Raw genomic sequence first — 27,948 nt, 5'->3', positions numbered from 1 at the left:
GAAGGCTATGAAGCTCCGACCCTGCCCACTAGTGTGTTCTCTGGTCCCCAGGATGAGTCCAGGACCTGGCTGTTGCTGTGACCACCCTGACCTGCAGAGAAGCTCCAGACTCGGTGAGATTGGCAGTTGGATCAGACCATGAATATGCAGAAGGCAGGAGGGAGGCAATGACTACCCAACACATAATGACTGAATTACAATTTTAAAATGGAATGAGTTGGATAGTTATTATCAGTGTAATTATTCATAAATGTGCCTAATTATTCATAATTATTCAGAAGTATATCACTTCCCTGATTGCCATAAGTGATCTCGGAGGCCAATTACGATGCGCTTCTGGCCGCAGGACTCGGGGAGCGTTACCCCTTCTGTCTTGGCGCATCCGCACTCGGTCTCCGGCCTGACTCCACGGGGAGATCTTTGTGTCGTTGGGCCCTTTAACTACACACAACAAACCCTCGGCTTGAAACCCAGCTGATTACCAAGCCCCCGTCGCCTTTCTTCCCCGTTTCCGGTCCCAAGCTCCTCTTGTTTGGGTTCGGTCTGTTCCTTCGAGGGCGCTCTTTGATGCTGTTTAATTAGGGCTCTCTTGTTGTCACTCCGGCATTTGACATCTTAATAGCGTTGCAGGGCATACGGTGCGAACCAGGGCAAGAAGGGAGGGACCCCTGCCTGGATACAGCTGAAGCGGAGAGGCCGAAAGCCTGGGCCACTTGGCCAGCCTGCAGAGGGTGAGCCGTTAAGTGAGAGCTTTCAGGTTTCTTATAAATCTAGAGATCCTCTCACGTAGGCGACGGCAGTCCCCTTAACTCACTGCCTCCCCAGACACCTGGGACTTCTGGGGATCGTTTCAAAATAAGGCAGCCTAGGAGAACATTTCCAGTTTTTCCAGAGAATTTTCACGTTGACCTGGATGAGGCAAAGCACCGACGTGGACTCAGGCTCTCAACTTGCTATTTGGGCCGAGGTCCGCACGAATGCAGACTTCAGAGATGGAGGCACGGCTCAATTTCTTCTTTTTTTTTTTTTTTCCTCCCTGGAAAACATTACAGCAATTACCATATTGTGGGGCAGCATGATCAAGTGCAAATTAGCATATAGATTAGTTCTGGGGGGCAGGGAGAAGGAGAGGTGGGTTAAGATCTTGAAAATCATGTAGAGTTATGCTGCACAAAGAGGGACGTGCAGAAATCTTCCAGGTTCTGCTCTACCTAACGCTGTGTACACGTGAACGCCTCTGACAGGGGTCAGCGGGCAGTTTCTAAGGGAACCAGGACAATTCGGTTCTGACCGTTGCTGAGATGAGACGAGGGACTGGGCCGTGTAAGAAGTTGCAGATCTGTTTGGTAGATTTTTAAGACTTTTTTTTTTTTTTACCAGCTTTTTGCTCCTGATTTCTTTAGTAAGACTAGCCTCTAATTAATTGGAATCACCAAATTCAGTTTTTGTGTTTTGTCTGAGAAATGAAAATGGTTAAATTTTGACTGACGGGGTGAAAAGAGGGACACAAAAAAGAAAAGAGTATAATTTAGAACTGAGACTTGTGGGGGAAGTGTGCTGAAAGGTGGCAGGCAAAAACAAGGCAGATTAAATTACTGCCTTCTAACCTAAAAATATAAAAGCAGACTGGAAAACAAACCCCTACAGGACCCACCTTTTCTTTCTAGATTCTCTAACAACGCAGGAGATCGGTTCAGAGTCAGTTACTCCGTCACCTCCACGCTCAACCAGCTGTAGCATCTGAAATGGCACCAGCTGTAGCATCTGACACCAGCGGTCGAAGTTTCTGCATTTTGAAGAAATGGTACCGGTTAGATTCTTCCTACGGCTGCTGTAGAGCGGAGTTCAGAGGAGAGGCAGAGCTGTGAGGACGGAGTGGCCAGGAATACTTTCGTGGTATTTGGGAACGACCTTGGCCACAAGGGTACGTGGAATATGAATCAGTATTTAAGAGGACACTGTGGCCAGGGTGATGGACAGGACTCAGAGGGCAAGGAGCCATGTGTGAGGAGCCTGGCCTGGCAGAGCAGAGGGTCTGTGCTGAGGTGGTGGCAGGTAAGGATAAAACGGGGTAATGAAACCCAAGGCAGAGATCAACCTCTTTCATTCTTTGCAATCTGCTTAAAGTGAAAGTGAAAGTCGCTCAGTCATGTCCAACTCTTTGACCCCGTGGACTATCAGTATGAAATTCTCCAGGCCAGAATCCTGGAGTGTAGCCTTTCCCTTCTCCAGGGGATCTTCCCAACCCAGGGATTGAACCCAGGTCTCCTGCATTGCAGGTGGATTCTTTACCAGCTGAGCTACAGGGGAAGGCCCTGCTTAAAAGGATCTAGCAATAACCACTTTGAAAAATTACTATATGATAAAGAAATCAGTTTTTTCTTCCTGAATTTCTGGCACATAGTAGGCAGATGACAGCTGTTTCATTACATTAATGAGTTAATGTAACTCATTAACTGTAAAATCAGCTCAGGATAAACAACAAGGTCTATTGTATAGCACAGGGAATCATATCCAGTCTCCTGGGATAAATCATAATGGAAAAGAATATGCTTATATGAAAGAATGTATGCATGTGTGTGACTGAGTCGCTTTGTTGTACAGCAGAGATCGGCACAATATTGTAAGTCAAGTACACTTCAATTAAAATAAAAATTAAGGGACTTCCCTGGTAGTCCGGGCTTTCTTTATATATCAGATGGTAAAGAATCTGCCTCTGAAGCAGGAGCCCCAGGTTCAGTCCCTGAGCCCCAGGTTCAGCCCACTCCAGTATTCTTACCTGGAGGATCCCATGGACAGAGGAGCCTGGTGGGTCACAGTCTATGGGGTCAGTCTCAGAGTTGGACAGGACTGACTGACTTTCACTCTAGACTCCCTGGCAGTCCAGAAACTGTCAGGACTATGCATGTCCACTGCAGGGGGCATGGGTTTGATCCCTGGATGGCATCACCGACTCAATAGACATGACTACGAGCAAACTCCAGGAGATAGAGAAGGACAGGGAAGCCTGGTGTGCTGCAGTCCATGGGGTCACAAAGAGTCAGACACGCCCGAACAACTGAACAACAGCAATAACAAGGGAACTAACATCTTGCGTGCCACGAAGCATGGCCAAAAAAAGAAAAATAACAATTATCATAATAAAAAATGTAAAAAAAAGCCCTCAAAAAAACAACAAAGAAGAAAACCAGTGTACAGCCAGTGTGAGGCATGCGAGTCTCCCTGTAGTAAGTCTTATCACCAAGAAACAAATCAAACATTTTTTAAAAAATAAACACTGCTGCTGCTGCTGCTAAGTCGCTTCAGTCGTGTCCGACTCTGTGTGACCCCATAGACGGCAGCCCAACAGGCTCCCCCGTCCCTGGGATTCTCCAGGTAAGAACACTGGAGTGGGTTGCCATTTCCTTCTCCGGTGTAGGAAAGAGAAAAGTGAAAGTGAAGTCGCTCAGTCGTGTCCGACTCTTAGTGACTCCATGGACTGCAGCCTACCAGGCTCCTCCATCCATGGGATTTTCCAGGCAAGAGTACTGGAGTGGGGTGCCGTTGCCTTCTCCGAAAAATAAACACAGTTCTTCTTAAAAATAATATCCCTCATTGGCTATTCTGGTTGGGAGCTGGCTAAGATTGGGGTATGGAAGAAACTTTCCCAACAAAACAGAAAAACAAAAGACATGTGTGTGAGCCAGTGAACAGGGAAGATAAGCCAGAAGGACCGGCAGGGAGATTTCTTTTCCCCCAAAGACTCGAAAGGATAAAAGCCAGAAGAATGTGCTCCAGAGCCTGACCAGTCAGCGTGGCTACAAAGCAGAGTGGGTTACATGGCCTGTGATGGCTGGAGCCAACACAGCACATTTTACGGCCCATTAGGTAGATCTGACCTGAGTTTGAGCAAGCTCTGGGAGTTGGTGATGGACAGGGAAGCCTGGCGTGCTGCAGTTCATGGGGTCGCAAAGAGTCGGACACAACTGAGCGACTGAACTGAACTAGGTAGATCTGAAAACTAATCTGGTCCCAGGGGCAGGGTTGGGGCATGAGATAGCCATCTGGCCATGTGAAATTTGGCATGACATCCTGGGTACCAGCCCAGTGCCACACACTGGCCCTAGAGACCCCATCAACTGTGCACCCCAGGGGCCTCCAAAGACATCTGGGTGCATTCTGGAGTCTCTTTCCTACTCAGATTCTCCAAATGCTGTGAGAAGCTAGTTAGGAAGAGTACAAGGTCTTCGGTCTCAGACAAAAGTAGCTGAGACATAGTAGGTGCTCAAAAAATATAGTGAAGAAGTATTTGTTGAAAGAATCTTCCCTTTTGTTCAGTTTGGAACACCAGGTCCTGTGGTTTTTATTTCCTAGACTGTCTCTCATTATCTATTTTTCAACATTTAACACAGCTATTACATGCTTTTTTTTAAAAAAAAGAAATTTGTTTATAAATGAAATGCCTTATTCTTGCAATTAGATTTCAGACTGCTGTGGGATGGAGACCTTCTGGTGGTTCTGGTCTCTCTCACAGCATCCAGGGGAATGCTTTGCTCACCACCTGTGTGTGATCATTAGTGACACTGGAGGGCACCTCTGTTCTGATAGAATTGGTACTCCATTAGCAATCAGAAAATCAGGCTTGTTTGTAATCTGACGGGCAGCATAAGAGTAAGTAAATTATAGTCTTTTGGAGCCTCAGTTTGATCATATATAAAGTATGAATAATAATTCGTGTCCTTCCTGTAAAACAGGGTCAAATAATTGGATTTGTTTTAAGTCATATATTTAAATAAATAAGTAATAGCCAGAGTATATCCATCCACTCTGTTTTCTAGTGGTATGCTCCTGCTCAGTTGCTCAGTTGTATCTGACTCTTTGTGACTCCATGGACTGTAGCTGCTGGGCTCTTCTGTCCATGGACTTTTCCAGGCAAGAATACTGGAGTGGGTTGCCATTTCCTATTCTAGGGGATCTTCCTGACCCAAGGATTGGACCCACGTCTCTTGCATTGGCAGGCAGGTTCTTTACCACTGTGCCACCTGGGAAGCCCCAAATAATTGGATTTGTAAGGCTCAAATAAATTACTGTCTGCTAAAGTGTTCCAGCTACTTCTTAAATTTAGCTATGATGGTACTCTTTGATGTAGTTTATGATGTACACAGACATTTCTGTATTCCAGGAATTCCCACTCTTAAGGAAAGTGGGGGATTCCTGGAGTACAGAAATGACTAACCCATCACTAACTGGTAGTTGGCTGTGATGGGTTAGTGCTGGATTGGGGACCCGTTGGTAAAACTTAGCACGAGGGGGACAAGACCATGCTAATAAACATCGGAAAATTCACCCAGTGGCTAACTGAGAAAACTGTTCATTTCACCCTCTTCTTGCCCATCATACTTTATGTTCCCAACAAATTCAAGAAACTTCTTGAGACGTTCTAATTTTCACTTTTCTAGTTAGAGCCTTTTCTGTTTAAAGAAGTCCCTTTAACATTCTTGTAAGGCCTCCTTCGTGGTGATGAACTCCTTTAGCTTTCTTTTGTCTGGGAAACTTTATCCCTTCCCAAATTCTAAACGATAATCTTACTGGATTGAGAATTCTTGGTTCTAAGTTTTTTCCTTTCAGCACTCTGACTCTATTGGGCCAGTCTTTCTGATCTGTGGTATTTCTTTTTTTAAATTATTTTTTATTGGACTAGAATTGATGAATTACTCTTGCCTAGAAAATTCCATGGATGGAGGAGCCTGGTGGGCTACAGTCCACGGGATTACGAAGAGTCGGACACGACTGAGCAAGTTCACGACTTCACGAGTCTTACCAAAGTCATCATACATTTACTTATATTTACCTTTAATAAAGGCTTCCCTGGTAGTTCAACTGGTAAAGAATCCGCCTGCAGTGCAGGAGATCCTGGTTCAATCCCTGGGTCGGGAAGATCCCCTGGAGAAGGGATAGGCTACCCACTCCAGGATTCTTGAGCCTCCCTGATGGCTCAGACGGTCAAACTGAGAAACATCTACTAATTCCTTGAGTTTCAAGAAGCCTTATTTTCCCATCCTAGTCCTTTTGATGACACCTTTTTTTCTTTCTTTCTTAAACTTTTTTATTTTAGACATTTTCAAGCATACACAAAAGTAGACAGAATGGTCTGTTTTGTTCCTATTTACTAATTATCCAGCTTCAACAGTCATCAGCCTTCACCTTTTATTCATCTGGTATCCTGTCTCATCTTCATCCTTCACCTTCCAACCTTCCATCTCTGAGACCAGCTTAACCTTATGAGTCTTACAGTTCCTTTTCAAACTCTTGCTAATTATTTAATAGTACATTGGCAACAACCTTCGCTCATCCCTAATGGAAGAGGCAGGCTCTAATTCGGTCTCTGGTTTGTGAGGCTTCCTGCTAAAGCTAAACCCTTAAGCTATGTTCTTGCAGTCTGGGACATTAGCAAGATCTCTCGATTGAATTACAGAATCACTTTCCACCAAGGAATCAGTTTTGTGGAGTACTTAACACTGAACTACAAGAGGAGGCACAGGAGTAACGGGTCTTCTCAGTAATGTCATCTTTTTTTTTCCCTTCTGTAAATCAAAGGAGGTATTACAAGACCTTCAGCTTTGTGGCATGAGTGGAGTTAGAAGTTTACAGGGGCTGGAAATAGCCCTTCAGATGATAGCATTTTTGTTTTCCTGCAGATTTATTCTTTTTACCTGTAGTTAATATGAATCATTGAACGATCTGAGATTTTTCTGTGATTTGAAACTTTTTTTTCTGGGACACAGATTCAGGAGTTTCGAGGGACCTACAGGCTGAAACAGCATTGATGCCCTCACTCCATTCTGCCTTCTGCCAGTGACCTCTCTGGGGGCTCTCTGATGCTGCCCGTGTTCAGCAGGGCCTCTGCCCTCCAGCTTGAGGATCAGAGTTTACAGGTCACTGCGGGCTCTGAGACAGCCTGCACTCTCTTCTGGGTTGACTCTGGCAGTGCAACAAAGAGAACCTCGGTGAGAAGCTCAGTCCTCAGGAAGGTCCTTGGGCGACACGCAGCAGGCCAGCTGGTCCAGAGGGCGCTCAAGGCAGGAGGCTGAGTTCGCTTCCCACCTGGGGTTCGATGCCCTCCCTCCTTTCATCACGGGGGTTCTGAAGCTCAGAGTGTCAACCCTCTGCTGCCTCTTGTTACTTCTAGAAGACTGAATTTTCTGAACATTTTCTCAAAGCAGTACTTAATCGCATTTTACTTTTGTTAAAAATCAAACTCGCGTAAGATTGCCTGTCAACATGGGAGCAAACAGAGGAACTAGAGAAAAGGGGAAAAGATGAAAACATTGTATACATTTGGGAACTGAAATCTTATGTCTCTTTTTGGGGAGAGGGGGATAACGAAACCATTCTATGCTCTGATTCTGGCCGTGTTTAAACACATCTATTCATATATTAAAATTCAAAGTTCATCTATTCATGTATCAAAATGGAAAGACTTGTACGTCAAAAGAAAAAAAAGGTCAATTTTACTGTTATAATTTAAAAAATAAAATAGTTAACCAGGGGAAAAATAAAAATTCTAGGCTTGTTCAAGTTTGAAATTCAAGAAGCCAATGGGTAAATAGTGAAGATTCTGAGAAGAAAGTGGGGAGGAGACAGCAGCTGGGGATTGTCAATCATTTTTCGTGTTGTTTAAAACTTTTAAAAAAGATTTTAAAATTCTTACTTATTACACAAATGATTTTGTAATGACAGAGATTATAGAAAGTTACCAAGAGTCTTCTAACTATGGTAAATCCCCTGATTTGCATTTAAAAAATCCTTTAGTGACTTCCCTGGTATTCTAATGGTTAAGACTCCACACTTGAAATGCTGAGGATGCGAGTCTGATCCTTGGTTGGGGAACTAAGATCCCGCATGCCTAAAGGTGTGGCAAAAGAGAGAGAAAGAAAGAAAAAGAGAGAAAGACAGAGAGAGACAAGGAAAGAGAGAAAGAGGAGAGAGAGAGAAAGAAACAAAGTCCTTTCAGCTCAGTCAAGCTCTGCTCTTCCCTCCCTTCATTGGACAAAGGCGAGTATGGCTCCAAGCTTCCTGCAGAGAAGGAGAGGGTCTCCCACTACTCCCGAGAGCCTGAGACAACCATTCTCTGCCCCATTCCAGAATCAGAAGCTGCCTTATAGCAAGACAGCCCTGGGTGACTCCCTTGGAGTCCACTTTGGAGTTTGAGAATTCCTGGTTGGAGACCCCTGGTTGTCATGGAGATTGCCATTGAAGCTTCAAGAAAATCCTTCCTCTGAGGGTGCCCCGCAGCACACACCCCACCCCTGTTCCAGCAGCTGAGAGTGAGGGCGTGCTCCCCAGGATTCCTCCCAGCAACGTGAGACCAGTGTATCAGAGGTGCCCCAGGAGGCCTATCTTGATTCCATTCACAGCATCACAGGCATATTCCAGGAGAACTCTGCCTGTTATCCTAAGCCATCTGCTTTTCCTTTTAAATTTAAGTCATCTCCACCAGGTTTAGTGGAGCAGGCTGAGGTGTGTGGGCCTGGGTAGAATGTGGGAGAATGTGGCATTTAACTGGAAGTTGAAGAAGGTGCAGCTTAGCAAAGGGAGGTGCCTGGGGCAGAAAGAGATCCCTTGTTGGGAGGGTGGTAAGGATGGGTTGAGAGTTCGGGGTTAGCAGATGCGGACTTACGTGCAGGATGGATAAACAACAAGGTCCTACTATGTAGCACTGGGAGCTCCAGTCAACATCCTGTGAGCGAATCATAATGGAAAAGAGTGTACATGTATCTGTATAACTAGGGCACTTCGCCGTACAGCAGAAATTAACACAACACTGCACAGAATACTACTCAGCCATTAAAAAGAATGAAATAATGCCATTTGCAGCAACATGAATGAACCTAGAGATTGTCATACTGAGTGAAGTAAGGCAGAAAGGGAATGAGAGATATCATAGGACATCTCTTATGTGTGAAATTGAAAAAGGAATGATGCAGATGAACTTACACAACAGAAAGAGACTCATAGACGTAGAGAACGAATTTATGGTTGCCGGGGGTATGTATGGGGGGAAGGGATAGTTAGGGAGTACGGGGTCAACATGTACACTCAGCTGTATTTAAAGTGGATAACCAACAAGGACCTGGGAACCAACAAGCACAGGGGACTCTGCTGCATGCTGTGTGGTAGCCTGGATGGGAGGGGAGTTCGGGGGAGAATGGATACATGGGTATGTGTGGCTGAGTCCCTTTGCTGTCCACCTGAGACGATCACAGCATTGTTTGTTAATCCTCTATTCCCCAATTAAAAAAAAACACATTATAAATCAATTTCAATAAAATAAAATAGTTCAGCTATTAAAAAGAAGAGTCTCTCCGATCTCACTTACTTAGTGGGGCAGAATTGTTCCATGCAGAGCTGTGGGGTTCTACACCCCGCTGTGGGAAGCTCTGTCATGAGTGTGTTATCCTGAGCATGTTTTGTGACCGCTAATGTCCAAATGAGATTTCCCCTCTGGGTCCTGAATGTCAGTGCAGACAGGCTCCAGACCTGCTGGTGAAAGAAGCAAAATGAGTGTCTCCCTGCAGGTGACAGAGCCAGGTCCATGTGCCTTTAACTTTATGCAGAAAAAAATTCCAGTGGAAAAACTATGAGTGAGCACCCACTGAGATTGCTCACATCATATATTTTTCTTTTTAATTAATATTTCATGACCAGTTAACCAGCAGTCTGTTATCCTTCTAATAAAGAAAAAGGTGTTATAACCAATAAAATATATTTATTGCCCTCATTTTAAAGTCTTAATTAAGGACCCATCCCTCATGAAAATCTTTCTTAAAATACCATCGGAAGTGCATGAGCGAGAAGGAAGGAAGCCGTGGCATACTGAAAAAGAAACGTGTCCTCTCACGGTTAGCCCATGACGTGTGTGTCTTGGACCAGTTTGTAAATACATGCGGTATTAGCTTGTTTTGGAAGAGATGGTTCTGTAAGTAAAAATATGAATGTGATTTGCTCTGTGGATTTTATGTGTAGAATGCGTATGCTATAGAATTTGAGGAATTCGGAGATTTTTCTTTTGTAAACTCAATATAAAAAGATAATGCTGCTCTATGTTCAGGGAGTAACATGTGAGTTAGGCAGGAGTTTCTGAGTTAAGCAGGAACCCGTGATAAGAAAAGGAGTTTCAGGCTAACAGTATGGTCTTCGGTGGGTGTAATACACCGTTCTAGAATCATGGCTGTCGTTCTTGCTGGATTCTTTAAGTTGTAGGTTCCAAGTGTTGGAATCTATGAAGCTGAGTTAGCTACTGGAGTCTGTGCAAGACAGCTACGGCTAGAGAAGGACCTCTGTGCATACACTCTGAGGTGGCTAAATATTAATTAGACCAGAAGAAGGGAACAAGTTCTACACCAAAGGGCTGCTCTTCCTTTGCACACTGAGAGCTCTGGGTTCTACTTGTCAGAGAAGGTGGAGAAGATGGGGGACAATCCGCACACTCTTACCTTCAGAAGGGTTAGGTCTTGTACTAGAATCTTCCTTAGCTTCTCCTGTTCCCCCAGTTACCTTGAGACATTTTATGCTACACAATATTAGATTCAAAAGTAGATAAAATCATAGGTTTACAAGTAAAATGGAGCCTTAGAAATATTCTACTTAACTTAGAAAAAGAAGGTGGAAGGAGTTTAAATGAGAGACTCCCGTGGTGCTCCAGTGCTCAAGACTTCTGCCAGCGCAGAGGGTGCAGGTTCCATCCCTAGTCCGGGAGCTAAAATCCCCTGGCCAAAAAACCCAAAATACAAAACAGAAGCAACATTGTAACAAATTCATGAAAGACTTTAAGAATGGTCCACGTCAAAATAAAACCTAAAAAAAGAGCTTAAGTGACTTGCTCCAGGCAGCACAGCCAGCAACTCAGCAACCAGGGCTCGAGTTCACCCCATTCTTCCTTGTGATCATTTTGGATTTGAATGAAGCAAAAGTCTCATTTGTGTGGCCATTTGATCAAAAAACATTAAAAGTTCTGTGTAAAGTGTTGTTTAACAGACTACTAGTTCTTCTCAACTGGGGTAAACCCGGAATCGCTTTGTTATACCCCAGGGAACAAAAAGACCACCTTTCCCAATAAAGTTAAAAGCGTATTTCCTTTTAGGCAAGAAGGATTATTTCTAAGGTATGATGACAGTCTCTGTCTCTGAATCTGAATGCAGTTCTGTAAAAATATTTGAAGAATTGGAGTGGCTTTGATGATTTTGGCAATTAAGTCATTTCATAAATGTTGGAAAAAACTTGCTGAAATCTTTACAGTGTTCAGAATGCTAACTTGATTGTATATATTTCTCTTATTCTAGCGTATATTCACCTTTCTGAGTAGTTAGCATAAATGTATCATAAGATGTGTATGTGTGCAGTTGCTCAGTCATGTCCGACTCTTTGCGACCCCATGGACTGTAGCCTGCCAGACTCCTCTGTCCATGGGATTTCCCAGGCAAGAATAGTGGGGTGGGTTGCTGTTTCCTTCTCCAGGGGATCTTCTCAACTCAGGGATTGAGCTCACATCTCCTGCAGCTCCTGCATCACAGGTGGATTCTCTACCTCTGAAACACAAGTGTTGACTATTAAATACCAGTCATCCTTGTTTGAGTATCCTGAAAGGTTAAATAATTTCTCCAGTTGCTTCTGTTTCCACGTAAAGATTAATCAATGGACTTATTTTTGTTGGTATTTCTGTTTGTTGATGCGTTCGTATTTCGTTGGCTCAAAGCTTAATAAAAAAGCAAAGCAAAGTACCTTGCACTGATAGTAATGACAGTCTTAAAGCTGAGAAAGCACTTGTAGATTCATACACATTTATGATGTTAAATTGGTTTGGTGAGTATTTAGCATAAAAAACTAAACCCAACATCTTCCAGAGGTGGTTTCTTTTTTCCTGCCCTTGGATGGTGAAAAGAAGGCAGAAGTGTGCCACCTGGTGGTTGAGGATGGATTGGCATGGTAGACACCGCAAATCCCCTTCTAACTGAATTTAAAGCGTACCAACATGGATGGAGGAGAAGGCAATGGCACCCCACTCCAGCACTCTTGCCTGGAAAATCCCATGGATGGAGGAGCCTGGTAGGCTGCAGTCCATGGGGTCGCTAGGGGTCGGACACGACTGAGCGACTTCACTTTCACTTTTCATTTTCATGCATTGGAGAAGGAAATGGCAACCCACTCCAGTGTTCTTGCCTGGAGAATCCCAGGAACAGGGGAGACTGTTGGGCTGCTGTCTATGGGGTCGCACAGAGTCGGACACGACTGACGTGACTTAGCAGCAGCAACATGGATGGAGGAGCCTGGTGGGCTGCAGTCCATGGGGTCGCTAGGAGTCGGACACGACTGAGCGACTTCACTTTCACTTTTCACTTCATGCATTGGAGAAGGAACTGGAAACCCGCTCCAGTGTTCTTGCCTGGAGAATCCCAGAGACGGGGGAGCCTGGTGGGCTGCCGTCTCGGGTCGCACAGAGTCAGACATGACTGAAGCGACTTAGCAGCAGCAGCAGCAGCAGCATTTCCTTAATGACCAATTCTTTCCTCCTCAAACAGACTTATTTTTTTCTTCGTATCAAGAGTACTTAGCAGTAACTATTATCTTGTTTGACATTCAAAAATATTTTCTAAAATTAAAATGAGTAATCACTCTGCTGTGCTTCTCATGGCATGTGTATCCATGAACATTTGCAGTTTGAGTCATACCAAGAAATGATATTTAGTTAAATTCAGATACTACCAAGGACTCAGGTATGCAGTGAAGAAGAACTAAAGAGCCTCTTGATGAAAGTGAAAGAGGAGAGTCAAAAAGTTGGCTGAAAGCTCAATATTCAAAAAACAAAGATCATGGCATCTGGTCCCATCACTTCATGGCAAATGGGAAACAATGGAAACAGTGAAAGACTTTATTTTTTTAGGCTGCAAAATCACTGCAGATGGTGACTGTAGCCATGAAATTAAAAGACGCTTGCTCCTTGGAAGAAAAGCTATGACCAACCTAGACAGCATATTAAAAAGCAGAGACATTACTTTGCTGATAAAGGTCCGTCTAGTCAAAGCTATGGTTTTCCCAGTGGTCATGTATGGATATGAGAGTTGGACCACAAAGAAAGCTGAGCGCCAAAGAATTGATGCTTTTGAACTGTGGTGTTGGAGAAGACTCTTGAGAGTCCCTTGGACTGCAAGGAGATCCAACCAATCAATCCTAAAGGAATTCAGTCCTGAATATTCACTGGAAGGACTGATGCAGAAGCTGAAGCTCCAATACTTTGGCCATATGCTATATATAGCATATATATATATAACTATATGCTTTATATTTATATGTATAATGTAATATTTGGCTCTAGCTTTTCAGAGGCCTTTGGTTAAAAGCAGTTAACACTTTTATTTAACCTGTCCTACCTACCCCTTAGGATCTTTGAGGTTATGGAGGCTTTTAAATAGGTTATAATCCCAGAAGTTACTGCATACATTTACATTCTATTTAAGTAGAAAATGAAGCAAAAAGACACTGTTAGGTAAAGGATAAAGTTCATTAGCCTGACTGCTGAAAAATGTTAATTGTGAATAATGAGTCTCTTTTGCATAGGAATGTAAAATAGAAAATAAGATTCATTTCTGGTTTTGAGACTTTGATATTCTTTGTTCTGAGGTCGCTTCATCTTCTTCAGTCAGAGACAATATCTTGTTAATCTATCTCCATTTCTAACATAATGGCATTAGTGAAATGTCACATCAAGGGCATAATTATTATATTATAGTAAGTCCTTCCTGCCATCTTTTTTTGAACAAAGCAGGATGATTAAACATCGCTAGTGAGGGGCGCCCACAATTTTTGGTGCAATCTTTGGAAGCAGGTATTACCCCTCAATCAGCTAGTGGAAGCCGTTGTCCAAAGTCATTGTGGATCAGAGAAGCCATCTTCTGGTTTCTCTGTCATCAGTTCAGTCGCTCAGTCGTGTCTGACTCTGCAACCCCATGAACCGCAGCACGTCGGCCTCCCTGTCCATCGCCAGCTCCCAGAGTCATCTTAGTTTTTTGAATGTTGATCTCTGTCCTAGTCCTGGTCATTTCCATGGACTGAGCGATTCTCTCTGGGACATTCTTGAGGGGGCAAAAGCAGAGCTGCACGTGCTTTTACCCTTCTGTCTCAATGAGATTTATTTCCGAATACATTTACATATGTTAAGTGAGTTTTGTGACTAACTAGCTGTAAGACATTTTGCAAATTGTTTGACATAGTTGGCCTCAGTCTCCTTATTTGTTAAATAAGAGAGTAGAACTATACGCTTTCAGAGGTCCCTTCCAGCTCTAATCCTACTATACACTTTCAGAGGTCCCTTCCAGCTGTCATCCTACTAAATGCTTCTTAAAGGAACATGTAAAAAAGTCTAGCTTATCAAAGCATTAGAAAGTACTTAGCTATTTTTATGGTTTGGATCAAAAATATGAGCTGTCACTTCTTGGGAAGCTTTATTACCTCCACTTCTTGGCACAGGCTGAAGTTTAATATCATTATGGCACCCTTTAATGAGGATTCCCTAATTTAGGAAGGCATTTGTGATAATGATCACTTAAAAAGATCACTGATTTGAGAAATGGTTCGGGTCTTAATGGGTGCTGAGAATGAAGGCTGAGTGATTACTTCTTTACTGGGCTGTGCTAGTGCTGATATTTGTTCTGCTAATTGTACTTAATTTACTGTGAAGTTTTTTTCAGAGATTTCTGTTGCTGTGAGCAATGTTGCTACTGGGTCTGGGCATTGAACTTAGAGCCCTTATTCCTTGACTATCACATAAACCGGTCCATCCTAAAGGAAATCAACCATGAAAATTCATTGGAAGGACTGATGCTGAAGCTGAAGCTCCAGTACTCTGGCTACCTGATGGGAAGAGCTGACTCATTGGAAAAGACCCTGATGGTGGGAAAGATTGAAGGCAGGAGGAGAAGAGGGACACAGAGGATGAGATCATTGGATGGCATCATTGACTCAATGGACATGAGTTTAAGCAAACTCTGGAAGATGGTGGACAGGGAAGCCTGGTGTGCTGCAGTCCATGGGGTCAAAAGAGTTGGACACTACTGAGCGACTGAACAAACACAATTTTTTAGAGGGAGTGACCTGGAGGTAGCCTAGGAATCTTGCATCTTCCTCCACACTGCTGCTTAGGCACATCAGCAGTTCACCCATCAGTTTATGAAAACCCAGGAGTTGGAAATGCTGCCAGTGGTTCTTGCAAAAAAGACCAGATAGATCACTATTCCTCAAAGATGGGCATTTCACACTGGGATGCAGAGGGAAGTTGGGAGGGAGGGAAAGTGAAGGTTGAGAATGAAGGGAAAAGAAAGGAAATCATCGAGATGAAAAAGCTATGAGGAGCCTTCTCTCTTATAGAAAGCTTGGCAGAGTGCTGGGTTCCCTCCAGGACTGCACCTGGGCTCAGGGAAGAGGACTGACCTTGGGTGTCTCTCTCTCTCTCTCTCTCTCTTTTTTTAATGAGTATTTTTTTTTTTTTTGGCTTCCCTGTTAGCTCAGCTGGTAAGGAATCCACCTGCAATGTGGGAGACTGGGTTTTATCCTTGGGTCAGGAAGATTCCCTGGAGAAGGGATAGGCTACCCACTCCAGTATTCTTGGGTTGGGAAGATCCCCTGGAGGGGGGGGCATGGCAACCCACTCCAGCATTCTTGCCTGGAGAATCCCAGGGACAGAGGAGCCTGGCGGGCTGCAGTCCATGGGGGTCAGAGTTGGACACGACTAAAGCGACTTAGCACGCACACATCATAGCCAATTAACAAACGATGCTGTGAGAGTTTCAGGTGAACAGTGCAGGGACTCAGCCATACACACCTGGATCCATTCTTCCCCGAACTCCCCTCCCATGCAGGGACTCAGCCATACACACCTGGATCCATTCTTCCCCAAACTCCCCTCCCATGCAGGCTGCCTCATAACATTGAGCAGGGACACCTGTGCTCCACCGTAAGTCCTTGTTGGTTATCCATTAAAATGTTTCTTGATCGGAGTGGAGCAGGTTTTGTCCTCTATTTTCTACCCACCCCCTGAGGGTACCTAAGGAATCATGAACAAGAAGCTCCATCAAATATAATTATAATCCTGGGAGTGATTGCATAGACACATTGCATTCACGTTATCAATAGCTCCCTTGCTCTGTTAAGGCCCTCGTCCCCTTCTGTCTGGTAAGGAAAACTAAGCCACAAATCAACGGCTGGTCTCAGATTTAGGTTACACGTTTTCTCCAAAGACTGTGTGAGGACTGAGAAATAAAACAATTAATTTCACTGGACTCAGGCAAGTCATCTGATCTGAAAACCAGGTGTCTGGTCTTTCCATGAAGATGGATTGCCTGGTGTGTCAGCCAGTCCCGGCTGAGCATTCCTGAGTAATTAGGAGTCATTTCATTGGCAGATGCCTACCCAGCTCACCTTGCAGAGCTCTCGAAATGTCTAAGCCAGAAGCCGCCCCGCCCCAGCAGACCTCCGCAGCACTGGCCTGCAGGACTTGGTGACACAATGCCGTAACGTAAAGGCAGTCCACGGAACTGCCGTCCACAGCCCCAAGCCCCAGGCTACCAGGAAGAGGGGTGAGTGTTCGAAGGTTAAGCTAAATAATATGCTTTTAATGATATCGTGTGCCTGGCAGATCAAAAGCATCACGATGAGATAAAAAGTTCAAAAAGGACTTTCCCTGCACAGTGCATTTGACCAAAGCTGCTTTCATGATCTCGCTGATGGAATTCTAAAAAGTGTTTTTAAGGGTTTGACCCTAAGTGTTACACTTGAGCGGGTTTTCCCTCACCTTTCATCCCATGGAGACGGGAGCCATTTGGTGGGAAGATGGATTATTAGCAGGAGAAAACCAGCGCTTTGTGGTCTGTAAGGATGGACTGATCTGGGTCTGGAAGCATCTGGAAATGTTATCTGGGTGCCTTGGCCATCTGACAGGGTGTTTATCCCTTTAAAATGCTAGGGAAAACACAAAAGCAACACCCAGGTTGGGAGAATTTAAACTTTGCTCAAACCACATCAACTTCATGAGGCTTTCCCAGAAAACTTCTCAGTTGGAATTGAGGGGAGGGAGGAAGACATGAACATTTCCTGAGTGCCCGTTACATAATATGGGATTCCTAGGGGGCACAGTGGTAAAGAATCCCCCTGTCAAAGCAGGAGACGCAGGATTGACCCCTGGGTTGGGAAGATCCCCTGGAGATCATTTCCTGGAGAAGGAAATGTCAACCCACTCCAGTATTTCTTGCCTGGAGAATCCCATGGACGGAGGAGCCTGGTGGGTGAGTCTGCCGGGTTGCAAAGAGTTGAATACAACTGAGTAACCAAACAACAACAAATTACATACTATGTATGTATTGGGGACTTCAGATGCATGATAATATTTAATCCTAAAAGTATCCTAGTTACTATTAATTAATAATAATAATTATTAATATTATTAATAATCTGTTCTTATTAATAATCTGTTCTCCCGCTGAACTTTATTTTTAAATATTAATCTATCTGAGAAGGATCTTTAGTTGCATCTTGCAAACTCTTTAATTACAGCATGTGGGAATCTAGTTGCCTGATGACCAGGGATGGAACCTGAGCCGCCTGCATTGGGAGCATGGAGTCTTAGCCACTGCCGCCTGGGAAGTCCCTGAACCTCCTTTTTTTAACCATAAATTTAGCCTTTATTATAAACATCCTTGTGTGCAGCTTGTGTCGGCCTTCACCTTTAGGCCGGGTGCAGGTAGAGAACACAGGCTCTGTCACTTCCTTAAGCTGCTATTTATGGCCCTACTCTGTGCTGACCATCGTACCTACTTGCTTCATGCGCACCGTCTCCTTTCATCTTACAAAGACTCTGGGGGTCTGGCTTTGGTTTGCTCACTTACATACAGATGAAGAAATTGTCTGAGGGGTTGGGTAACCCGCTTATCCTCGCCCAGTCAGTAGGTGGCAGGGCTGAGACTGGCACGCAGGCCTGAGGGGCTCCCGTCCACGTTCCCGTGTTGCACTCGCTGCCCCTAACCCTGGAATCTAGGGCCGCGGTGTCTGCTCGACTGATTGCTTGTGTGACGAGCGATGCAGTTTTCCATCAGGCCACCCTGCCTTCCAGGCTCCCATCACCCTCTCACCTATTTGACTTAAAAAATACTCACAACCTAAAGTTGAGAGTTATGTTTTATTGGGCGGGCATTTTTAGGACTTCAAGCCCAGGAGGAGGCGTCTCTGTATGGCAAGGTGCTGGAGTCTGGGCTCCCTGAAATCATTCCTTTGATGTGCACCTAAGCTAGCTGGGGCCAGCATCCCGTGTTTTCACGTCCTGAGGTCCCTCGGGGCTCACCAGCTCAGCTTCAGTGGTGCCTGCAATTGCTGATGATTGTGATATCCTTTGTCTACTGATATGGCAGGAAATATTCCAGTTCTCACACCCATCGTTATCATATTACAAACCTCCTCAAAATATCCAGCCCACCCTCTCCAACCCCCCAGGAAGAAGTCCTTGTCCTGTAAAGTGTGATTCAGCGACCAGCAGAATCACCAGCATTGGGGAACTGTGTAGAAAAGCACATTCTCAGGGCCTTCCCTTAGACCTCCTGAACCTGGAGTGCCGCTCAGGAAAGTGGTCTCGATCAAGCTTTCTAGGTGATTCTTATGCCTCCGGAAGCTCAGAAAGCACTCTTTTAACTGGTCTCTCCATCTGGGCCTGAGTCGTTCAGTCATTCCTTCAGAAAGCTGCCAGTGAGTTTTTGAAACACACACAGCATCATGTATATAATTCATGGCTATTATATAGGACATGTCATGAGCACAGTCCTTAGGCATGGAATCCTCTACAGGCTTCTACTCAGGAACCTGCAATTTTTATTTTTTAACAAATAATTTATTTTTGGCTCTGTGGGTCTTTGTTGCTTCTCAGGCTTTTCTCCAGCTGTGATGCTCGGGCTTCTCACTGCGGTGGCCTCTCTCGTTGCAGAGCGCGGGCTCTAGGGCAGTAGGCTCAGTAGTCGAGGCTCACGGGCTTAGTTGCTCTTCAGGATGTGGGGTCTCCCTGGGCCAGGAATTGAACTTGGGTCTCCTGCATTGGCAGGAGGATTCTTTACCACTGAGCCACAGGGAAGCCCTACAATTTTTTCAGTTGAGGGCTTTTCTGGAATAACCACGGGTGCTTTGTGGGCTGGTCTTACTCATCTACAGAGCTCCTGTACTGAGCACTCTGGAAACTGTTCACTGAACAAATGAACTGCTAAGTCACGTGTCATTTTCTTATGGCAAGTCTGTTAATCTGTTTGAGTTTAAAAGGATGAATTCAAGTCCAGTTTTTGGACATTTTTTGATGATTGATATTTCCTCAATTAAATAGCTGGGAGTTGGGGGGACGATTACATGAGTAAGTTCAGTTCAGTGGCTCAGTCGTGTCCAACTCTCTGCGACCCCATGAATCGCAGCACGCCAGGCCTCCCTGTCCATCACCAACTCCCGGAGTTTACCAGACTCATGTCCATCGAGTCGGTGATGCCATCCAGCCATCTCATCCTCTGTCGTCCCCTTCTCCTCTTGTCCCCAATCCCTCCCAGCATCAGAGTCTTTTCCAATGAGTCAACTCTTCGCATGAGGTGACCAAAGTACTGGAGTTTCAGCTTCAGCATCATTCCCTCCAAAGAAATCCCAGGGCTGATCTCCTTCAGAATGGACTGGTTGGATCTCCTTGCAGTCCAAGGGACTCTCAAGAGTCTTCTCCAACACCACAGTTCAAAAGCATCAATTCTTAGTGCACCTGACAGCTTGGTTACGGCCTCTGCCCTAGTCATTCCCAAATGTTTATATATAAAGTTACATCATTGTATTATAAATCACTTACCTTACAGTTCTCTTTTACAAATTGAGCATTTTGTTTAAGGTTTTTGAAAGCACATATGTACAAAATTGTATGAGCCTGTGGTTAAAGGCGATCAACAAACATAACCGGTACTCCAGTTAAAGGATGTGTAAGGATGAGGCTTGCTGGTGACCCAGACAGCCGCTGCTTTGCAGGGAGGCAATTCTTTTGCTGGCAGTGTGTTTTTGGAACTAAAGAAGTTTAAAAGGTGTGTTTCCTCCTCTCCCGCTCCTGGAGTTTTGGTTGGAGGCTCCAGATTACAAATGTGTCATTGCCACGTGTGTTATTTTTTCTTCTTCCTCCCTTCCAGAATCCCGAGACTGGGGCTCCTCCCCAGGCAAGGCAAGGCAGGAGACTGACAACGAAAGGCAGCGTTGAGACTGCTGAAGAGTTCATTTTACGGATTCACACGCTAAGGCTGATAGCGTTTCAGTAATTTACCCAGTCAATTTCCCTTGGTTATAAGAGGTGGGACTGGGATTGAACTAAGAGAATTCTTTTCCCCTGTAACACTGATTGCCCAAGATAGGGGCTCCCCAAAGTATGAAACTCAGGAACAACTGAGAGCTTTAAAAAATACATGGATTTCTAACTGCCACCATAACCCTAATCAACTAGAATCAGGGTGTAAATTCAGGAGAAATTATATTAAAAAAAAATGTTTGGTTATCTGTTTGTCAAATTCCTATGCTCAACCCTGCTTGGAAAATGTAGTATCAGGCAGACCTCATATTCAGAAGGATCTGAAGCGGCCTCAGGCAGCCAAGTGGGTACCTATGACTAATGCAGTGGTTCTCAGAGGGTAGTCTTTACACGGAAGCTTCAGCATCACTTGGGAACTTGTTAAAGATGGCAGGGCCTCATCCAGAACTACCTAATGAGAATCTCAAGTGGTACCTAGAAATGTGTGCTTGTAATTGTTCTGGGCGATCCCAACGTTGGCTACAATTTGAGAAGCACTGATGTCATTGGTGACTGTGAGAATATAGCTGTTCTGGACTAGAGAGGGACGTATTTCTAAGCCACCATCAGTCATCCGTAGCTGAGTGAAAACACAGTGCCTGCTCTGTTGGGGGAGGTGAGCAGGGCGGGGGGAGGGCTGAGCAGAGAGGGTCAGGGCGGGGTTAGAAAGGGAAGCGGGTAACTAGGACAGTCTCCACGCTTCCCCATTCTGCCAGCCCTGCCTCTGCTACCTTTTGCCTTTCTTCTAAGAAGTAAATGTCAAAACTAGTTTTCTTTGAAGGCGACATAGGTATTTAACACCTCAAACAGCTGGAGTCCCACTAAAAAACAGGGGTTTTATGATGTGATAATTCACCTCCCTGGAGTTAGTGTGCTTTGCCTGGTTAGAATTTGACTAGCTAAATTTGGGTTTCAGAAAGGAATTCTACCAAAACAATTTTGTGCTTTTTTTTGAAGGCAAATCAAATTGACTTTTAAATTTTTAATTGGAAAATTAAGTTCCTTTAGGCTCATTGCATCTCTAACAGGATGGGCCAATTATTGGTCAATAAAACAGTGTGACCAGGGATTCCTGTGGCTTACAAACATTACACGAAATCCTCTAATCTTCCTTTTGCACAGCATAAAATGAACATGTTAATTCTTCCTGCATTTAAAAAGATTTAAATAAAAATTCCCTTACCCTTCATTTAAAAATACTGAAGTGATTTTCTTCGTGTACCAAACACGTGTTAGCCCAGCAGTAGATCCTGGGGAGTCAGGGATGAACAAGACAAGGTCCTTATGCCCAGGGAGCTCCTGGTCCAGTAAGCAGCTTGTGGCCACCAAGATGTGTGTACCCCGCATGCTCTAGTCATCAGAGATCTTTCCGCTCAAGCTCTGCTAGATGGTACATGGTTGCCCATACAGACCAGGTCTCTGCCCCATAAGAGTATCAAGCCCTGATATCAGATCAAGAGAATAACAATCCCTTTGGGCAATTCAAATAGAGGGAATTTAACACAGGGGGTGGGTTACACCGGTAATGAAAGAGTTGAGGGTACAGACAGGCAGGAAAACTGGGCTGAAAGGAGTCAGGGAAAGTTGATGTTATCAGACTCTATGAGCTGGTTTTTTTGGGTGCTTTTAGAACCACAGCAGGGGTGTTTTGGTCCCTGCCCTGGGCTCCGTCCCCAGGGTGGACTCCACACTCTCCAGCGGCCCCTTGGTCTCCGTGGTGCCTCCTGTCCCCGCCCCGGAAGCTGCAGGCCCGCCCACGTGTAGGATGTTTTCCAGTGGTCCCCTCAACTCTTCAGAAATGTCCCGAGCTCCCTGCTCAGGCTGCAACCTGCCTCTTTCTCTGGTGCCAGGGGTGGGGCTGGGCAAGCTGACCGTGTTTGCTTCTCCAGGCTGTGTTGATTGGGTGGTGATGAGCTGACTCATTTGAAAAGACCCTGATGTTGGGAAAGACTGAAGGCAGGAGGAGAAGGGGACAAAAGAAGATGAGATGGTTGGATGGCATCACCGACTCGTTGGACATGAGTTTGAGCAAGATCTGGGAGTTGGTGATGGACAGGGAGGCCTGGCATGCTGCGGTTTATGGGGTTGCAAAGAGTCGGACACGACTGAATGACTGAACTGAACTGAGCCCTCCGGGGAAGGTATTGACCGTGGTTTCAACAAGAGCTGAGCTGAGAGAGGAGACTGGATGGGAGTCGAGTCTCGAAGCTCAGGTCAGTCATCTGCCAATGTCTCCCGCTGAGCAAACCCGAGGAGAAAGGAGGGGACTGGAAGCCATCCTCCGCCGGATGGAGCAAAGCAGAGGAAGGTGGGGACCGGGTCTGAGAGCTAATATTCCAGTCAGGGGTATACCCAGCTGTCCCCCGAAGGGAATTCTTGCCAGCTGGGTCAGAATAAGAAAGGTTGTTTTCTTTCTTTTTGCCGTATTGCCTGGCTTGTGGGATCTTAGTTCCCTGACCAGGGATGGACCTATACTGGAAGCAGAGATTCTTAGTCAGTGGGCCACCAGGGCAGTCCCAGCAAGAAGGTTTCAATGACTATCCGTCTCACTCCTGACCACTCTCAGGGGGATGGAGAGGACGACAGAGAGCGTCCCACCCAGAAAGCAGCTGGGACACAGAGGTCAAAGCCGTGCAGAGGTGCAGTCCCATCAAGACCCCTTTCAGAACCAAACTTCCTGGATTCTCTGCTAAACCTCACTCGCAGCTCAATTTTTAAAAACGTTTTCATCTTGCAGCAGTGCTCAGAATCTGCCCTCTGCTCTCGGAAGGAGTAGGTCTGACAGTGAATCCTTTCAGGTATCCGTGTCTGCGTTGACTGGCCTCTTAGATACTTAGAGAAGGAAGACTTAGCTCAGAATAATCAATGGCAAGCCTTGTGGAAAAAGTAAAGAAATTTTGGGCAAAAGGGTCCTGCTAGGACCCTCGATGGGCTCCTTGCCTCACCCGCTGTAAAGAGCTCAGCACAGAGGTAGAATTTGGGACCATTTTGCCAGGACGATGGCTAGCTGGTATGATGACATCAGCTAGGGACAGTGCTGCTCAAGGACCAGTCTCCCCCCCCCCCATCCATTGAGGATTCATATTTTTATAAACTATATTTTAAAAATTGCAATAGAAGAAAAACATACAAAACAGCATTTGAGTGTTTTTTGTTAGATTTGACAGGCATAGAATTACACCGTCCAGTTACATGGCAAGTTGCTGAACTCTTTCTGTTGGGCACCTACTGTTATGGACAGATTCCTGTCCCCCCTCCACACTGGCTCAGAAGACGCCAGCCGAGGTGGCCTTTCTGATCGTAGGAGGCTGCTCTGCGGGAGGCTCTTTCTTCCCATTCCCACCCCCTGACCCATGTGTTTCTGGAAATGGTGACAAAGGTTTAACAAAAAGCAGGCTCTGTAGATCAGCAGGAACCTGGAGGAAAACAGCTCTGAGGGGCGCACTTAGCAATAGCCGAGCATGGGGCTAATGCCTGCACCCTGGCTCGGTTGGGTGGTCTGTCTCTTTCCCACCCACTTCATTTCATGTTCTTTCAATGCTGACAACTCGGGAAAGGCAGCAGACATTTCTAAAAATGACAGTTATCTTCAGGGAAAGGAAAATGGCAAATATGAGACAAAAAAAGTATGAAGTAAATTTTTCACCCTGAAGGACCAGAGAAATCATTAGAGTTATCTGACAGCCTCCGTCTCCAGGCGTGTGACCTGCCTTCTGGCTATCTCATTGCTATTTATATGAGCCGGGATGTCTACCTAGCGGCCGGGTTGAAATCAGGCGGGATCTACGGGAACTCAGATATGGCCCAGAGTGACAGAAACCTGCAAACTCTTACATCTGTCTTTTGAAATTCTGGATTCCACATTATCCACCTATAATTCGCAATTAGTTGCTTTTCTCCCAACACACACACACACATACACATGCCCACACAGACACACACAGACAGACACACAGACAGACACACAGACATACACGTTTTTATCCTTCTCTCCCCTAAAACATCACATTGAGCAAAATGAAACTTTAGGAATTAGCTGTTATTTCTATTCCATATGATATCATGATACTAACAGAGTGGGTATTGACATAAAGTAAAATAAAAATATCTGCTCTTTGCCTCAATCTTCAATTAAGATATTCAAACAGATTTTGAAACAGGAAATTCAAAATTCTCTTACTTATTTTTGACACTTAAACCTACGGAATTTCTTCTTTAAAAAGCTGCCATTACTGAAATGTTATTAGGGTAACATGAGTAAAGTTAAAGCATACTGGTGGGAGGGGGGTGGAAAATCATACCGGTGGGATATACAGTCAAATGCAATTCTGTACGGCCAAGCGTTTCTTCCCGCTTGAGAGATTCGTTTTCTCTGATGCCCTTTATTAAAGTTTAAAGCAAGTGTTGACTTGGCGGGAGGGAAAGGGTTTGGGAATGAGCTTTCTTGCGGTTGACCTTTAGGGGCTGTCATGCTGCCTGAGGTATTGTTAACAAGTAAAGCAGGGTGTGGTTCTGTTTGTAAAAAAATGTTAAAAACAAGAAAACCAGAAACAGAAAACCCTCACCCCCAAATCAGCCTCCATATTCATCTCTCAAGATCACCCCGTGTTTTGGATCACATACCCCTCTTGGAGTGTGTCCCTGTGTTTGGAGGGAGAGTTTGATCAATTATTCCACTGACAGCTAAAATCCCATCATGCGTCCATGTGTTTCTCAAAGAGAAGCTTAACTATATTCTCTTTATATCGTTTCAGCAAATGATTCTCATCACTAGGACTCAAAAACCTGCTCCCACAATCTTTTCACAAGTTAAAGTTTCTCCATTTCAGCCTTTAGCATGATGAAAATGAATCTGAAAAGCCCTGTACCTATTAAAATTCTTACTCCTGCCAGACAGCTGCTTTCCTCTGACGATCACGTCATCTGCTTTTTGACTAGGTTGTGCATTTAAGACCTGAAAACTGTGACCCCCGTTGCCTAGCAACCGAGAAACTCTGGCCTGAGCCCTGGTGGGTGAGATGAAAAAAGGTCCGTGAATGTGGCAGGCCTGTCCTTATCAATATGCTACCATGGCAGCTACTTTTATTTCTTTCTAGTAATATATCATAATAAGTTTTGTAGGTCTTTATACTGTGGTTCTCCCTTTTGAATAAAAGCATAACTAAGACTTGAGGGGATGTCTGATATAACAGAAAATGTAACCATAAAAAAAAAAAAAAAGCCCAGAATAGAAATCATCTAACTGCTGAGTACCCTGCCGAGCTGCCTGAGGCAGCTACACATTTCCATTGAGTTATTTTATGATCAGGCCAGTATGTTATTGAAATATTATCTCTTTAGCCTTTCTCATTCTGATAAGAAATGACAGGCTCTCAGAACAGTAATACATACAGAGTACAGAATATGGGGCCATGGACAGAATTCAGCTGGGGTAAAGCATACTGGCTTTGGAGAATTTCCATTAAAACTGATCATCCTTGGGTTGTATTTTCAAATTGGGCACAGTCCACATTCTAATGTCCACTTTAATTGTGATGAGAATTTGGAGCTCTGCAGATGGTTCCACCTAGACCAGTTTATTGAATAACATTAAAGAAAAAGTGTGCAATGTTTTCACCCAAAGCAAAGACTGAAATGCTGACCTGTTTGAGATGCTTAGGTAACAGCTACAATTGGGCTTTGAAGTCATTCATGAAAGGAGGGTAAGGAGGCATAATCAGGAAGAGAAACTTTCAAATGAAATATTCAGAAGGGGGTCTGACTTAGAAATATCGTGGAAATGGTGTGTGATCCATAAAGCTTTGTTACCTTCTAAAGCTTTCACAGGAGGAAAGATGATCTTATCACTGTTGACTTACTGATTCTTTGCTGTTGTTTAACATGTAAGCCATCCCATATTGACAAACCAAACATGTTCATATTTCGAGATGCTGCCGGCAATGCAGGAGACCCAGGTTCAATCCTTGGGTCAGGAAGATCCCCTGGAGCAAGGGAATGGCTACCAACTCCAGTATTCTTGCTTGGAGAATTCCAAGCAAGACAGAGGAGCCTTGACAGCTACAAAGAGGCTGCAAAGAGTCAGACATGACTGTGTGACTCACATTTGCACTTTCAAGGGAGACGTGCGTCTCTGTGTCTGGCTGTAGGAGTGTGTGTCTGTGTGTAGTGGTTCAGTCGTGTCTGACTCTTTGTGTTCCCCTGGATTCTGGTCTGCTGGACTCCTCTGCCCATGGAATTTTCTAGGCAAGAAAGGAGACTTGGGGTTTATTCTCCATTCTGCTTCTATCAACCCCGCGGCCTGAGGAAGGTGGGGACTCTTAGGGACTCAGAACTGCCCCCTAGAAAAGAAGAAGTTGGACTGTGCAGCTCCCAGCATCCGCCCGTTCTTTCTTGTGTTTCTTTCACCCTCTATCAGCTACATCTACTCTCTGCTCTCTTTTATCATCATGTGTGTGTCCTCTGTCACTTCAGTCACGTCTGACTCTCTGCAGCCCCATGGACTCCAGCCCACCAGGCTCCTGTGTCCATGGGATTTTGCAGGCAGGAATACTGGAGGGGGCTGCTGTTTCCTCTTTTGGAGGTTCTTCAAGATACACATAATCACATTTTTGTTACTCAAAATACGATACCTATGTAATTTTGATAATCACCCCTTTGTATATTTTCAGACTTTCTGACCCTCTGACAAAGGACATTCAAGAGGAACAGAAGCTGAGGAGCTCCTAGTGACTGATCCTAGGGCTGTGTAAATTGATCTGCCACAAACCCAAAGTGAGCATTTCCCTCTGTTCAGCCCAGTCTCTGTGTATGTATGGGATCCGTGACTGGTTTGCTTTCTTCTTCTTTTTTTCTCTTTCTTTTTTCTTTTTTCAAAGAGCAATAACGTCGACGCAGCTGTTGCCTCCTTTCTTACAAATGCTGCACAGTGAATCATCTTAGCCTCTCTGTAAAATTTTAACTTAATGGAGTCCTGGCATTTCTGATGAGACGAGGAACTTAATTTTATACAACAACCTATTGAACAAGCTGTTCTTGGACATTCCCATCTCAACTAAATGTTAAAAGTATTAAAATTCACATTAGCACAAGAGGAAATTTTGCATGGGTAATCCTTTAATACAGTGTTTTATGGCTCTATTAGCTGCACAGCAGCTGGTGACATGATGAATTTAATCCATTAAAAAATTCAGGAAGAGGTTTAAAAGTCAGCTTTTTAAAACATTATCTTGCTACAAGGAAAGGGAACTTCTCCTCGGGGCCAGAAGTGGCCTGGCTTCACACTGAGGCAGGTGTGCAAAACACACGTGCCTGACAAATGCACATGCTCAGAGGCTGGCTCCCAGAGAGGGGTTAGTGTGATGGTGAGCCAGGGCTCAGGGCGGGGGAGCCAGAGCAGGCTGAAACAGCTGAGCATCTTTGACTTAGGTCTTCTGCTTTCTCCTTGCTTTTCAGAGAAGGTTTTACATGGATAGTAAACAATGGTATTGTTTTTAGATGGGTGCAGCATTTTTGTGTCGAGGTCTGTATTTCTGTAAAATCAGAAATTCCCTGAGCCTTTAGTGGTATGATTATTTATCTGACAAGGG

The 27,948-nt window shown here is 44.7% G+C and overlaps 1 long non-coding RNA gene across 3 annotated transcripts; it reads left to right on the top strand.

Annotated features, from left to right (window-relative positions):
* On the top strand, positions 1-27,440 carry LOC139178913 (uncharacterized). 3 transcript variants are annotated; one of them, XR_011563326.1, is made up of 4 exons: positions 143-731; positions 1,668-2,055; positions 27,031-27,133; positions 27,238-27,440. It is a non-coding gene; the product is annotated as an uncharacterized lncRNA (long non-coding RNA). The 3 variants fall into 3 exon arrangements; XR_011563325.1 differs by lacking the exon at positions 143-731 and adding an exon at positions 1-113 and having other exon boundaries at positions 27,031-27,440; XR_011563324.1 differs by having other exon boundaries at positions 27,031-27,440.
* Positions 27,441-27,948: the final 508 nt, after the last annotated feature.

This window comes from Bos indicus, chromosome 23 (genome assembly GCF_029378745.1).
Source record: "Bos indicus isolate NIAB-ARS_2022 breed Sahiwal x Tharparkar chromosome 23, NIAB-ARS_B.indTharparkar_mat_pri_1.0, whole genome shotgun sequence".
Classification (NCBI taxonomy): Eukaryota; Metazoa; Chordata; class Mammalia; order Artiodactyla; family Bovidae; genus Bos; species Bos indicus.
This window is presented reverse-complemented; position numbering and strand designations above follow the sequence as displayed.